Genomic DNA, 2,786 nt, shown 5'->3' on the forward strand with positions numbered 1-2,786 from the left:
TGTGCGTGGAGGAGACGGTGGCTCCAGTGCGTGGAGGAAGACAAAAGCTCCTGGTGCGAGGAGGCTAGAGAGACACCGCGTAGAGGAGACGGCGGCTACAGTGCATTGAGGACGACGAACGGAGGGAGAAAAAGAGCCGCGCCGAGGAAGGGAGGGATTGAAGGAGGACCACGCCGAGAAGATGGAACCGCGACGAGGAAGGGCCGCCGCGAAGGTGCTGTCCGCGATTCCAGGGGCTGAGAGGACGGCGACTTTGTGAACGGTGGGAAGAGAGTGTGTGAGAATGGGGAGTGGAGAGAGTTAGGGAATAGGGGCTTTACGGTGAATGGCGGCTAGGTCATCTAAGGGGAAGGGGGTTTTGCTTATTTATATTAGGGTTTTTAAATAAACCGGTTTGATTCGGTTTGGTTAGGGTTTTCACTAACAAAATCAAAAACCGAACCGAACCGCAAAAAAACAGCAAAAAATTATTTTTTCGGTTTTTTCGATTTTTGGTTTATTCGATTTTCGATTTTTTTGGCTCAGTTGATCGATTTTGTTTGGTTTGGATCGGTTTTGAACACCCCTAATTGTGATCGATTCTAACTATAAATTTTGACTATTGCTTTTGCAATTTGATTAATTTTAACTTGTCAACTAGGAGTGTTTATGGGGCGACTGAAACCAGGTTTTATGTGATCCAGACTCGACCCGAAATATATATCGAGCCTATTTGTTAGACCCGAACCCGACCCTGAACCCGATGAAACCTACACACTTTCGGATCACAATTATTTCGGGTGAAAACTGGCCATTAACATTACATTAACTTGATACTTTCTTGTAAACTAGCATGTGAAAATATCCAAATTTTCAAAACTCTAACTAGCATTTGATATGGTAAAATTCACTTAAAAAATATAACAAGAACCAACTCTTCTCCAAAATTAAAGTATAACCACAATCAATAATAATATTGTCTGATAATACCAAATATTTAAGTCAATACAAATAACACAATATTATGTATTAGTCTAAAGTCTTATGCATTCTAAACATAAAACATTAACTTATAGTATTATAATGACTAATAACACAATATTAAGATTTACAATACTTAAATTCCACATAAAAATAGCAATCATCCATTCTAAACATAAAATATTAACATAAGAATGTTAATTGTATATGATAATCAGAACCAGATCCAGATGACCTGAGCTATGGCCTAATCCGAATTAACCTCGGGTCACTTTGAACTCGGGTCTTTATAGTCCCAAATCCTTCAAATCCGGGCCAAATCTTCAAGTTGGATTGGACCGTGCACATCCCTATTGTCAACTATATAATTTTTATAATTATCTTGCTCTTATCAAGATCAAGAAGAAATTTAATTTGCACTTTTCTTATACACTTAAATAGAGTTGTCAAAACTTTTATAATCTGCGAACAATTTGATCAATAATAACAAACTTGTTTACATATCTAACAATATCTATAATCAAAGCAATAAATTTTAAATCTAGGAATTTATCTTCTGAGATACTTGCAGATGTTCCAAAATGCGCTTTTTTTTTACTTCAGCTTCCAAAACATCATTAAAATCACTCGTAAGATATTATGGCACTAACCTTTTTCAACGTGACACATCATTTAATTATGATAGAAGGACTAATTTTAGTGGCAACTTTAAGTACTATTAAATAATGATAAAAATTAATTAATCTAAAATTTTTAGCAAAAATCAATCGCTTATTAATTTATCTAATAAAATAAATGTTAAAACTAATTTGATAATTAAATTGTTTAAAACTAAAGTACTGAATACATTAATAAAAGAACTTATTTAGAATATTGATCTAACAAATCAATAGTACGTAAGTTTAATAGCACACAAGACCTTTTATAGAATTTTCTTTCAGTTTATACATTATATAATAGGAATTCTCTTTCCTGGTATCTAATATTCTGTGTTTTCCCCTTCTAAATATATATATATATATATTTGGGAGTAAATGTAACGTTATTGAATATTGTAAAATCTTAATCTTTTGGGAAAAATACTTAAATGTTTAATTCATTAGCGGAATAGAAGAACAAAATAGGCTAATAACTGAAAAACTGTTATGTAAAGGCAATGCCGTATAACTGAAAATGAAACGAAGAACAAAATGGTTATAATGTGGTATTATCTTAAACAATAGAAATACATTCACAACATAATAAAAAACAATTAGATTGAAAGAGAAGAAGGAACCATCAGAAACCAGAATTTTGTCCCCAGCAGCCATATAAGCTGTACGGTCCGCATCATGGTTAGGGTCACATAACCCCCATCACTTGGTCCCTTCTTCCAATTTCATTAAACACTGTCCACAACACATATTGCAACAGATATAACAATAAAATCGAACAGTAAAAAAGGAAAATAATGTTTTGTATAGAAAAGAGGGCTCAGGTTTAATGGGTATGAGAAACTTATCAACACTTAATCATCAGAGTGGTGCATGACTTTCTCTAATACTCATCACAGCCCACAAAAATTCAATTATCAATGCAAACACAAAATTTCAAGAGCGAAACAAAGATAGAGAAGAGTAAAAAAAAAATCATGTATGTTACGAGAGAGAATGGAGAAAAAAGAGTGAGGTCGAGAGAAAAATTAATGTAGTTGCGGGATCTTTATAATAAGGGGGAATAGAGAGAGAATTGAGAAGAAAGAGGAGTATTTGACTATCTATGCGGCGCAAGACTTGAGCTTCAGATGATGGCAAGCATAACTGTATTAGGGTAACCTTTTTTTAGGT

General features: G+C 34.0%; 1 non-coding gene across 1 annotated transcript; it reads right to left on the reverse strand.

Moving 5' to 3' along the window:
* Window positions 1-2,429: 2,429 nt before the first annotated feature.
* LOC148568534 (small nucleolar RNA Z221/R21b) lies at window positions 2,430-2,515 on the reverse strand. The gene has a single exon (XR_015882743.1). It is a non-coding gene; the product is annotated as a small nucleolar RNA Z221/R21b (small nucleolar RNA).
* Between the last annotated feature and the right edge of the window lie 271 nt (window positions 2,516-2,786).

Source organism: Arachis ipaensis, chromosome B4 (genome assembly GCF_059453495.1).
Source record: "Arachis ipaensis isolate K30076 ecotype BB chromosome B4, ASM5945349v1, whole genome shotgun sequence".
Classification (NCBI taxonomy): Eukaryota; Viridiplantae; Streptophyta; class Magnoliopsida; order Fabales; family Fabaceae; genus Arachis; species Arachis ipaensis.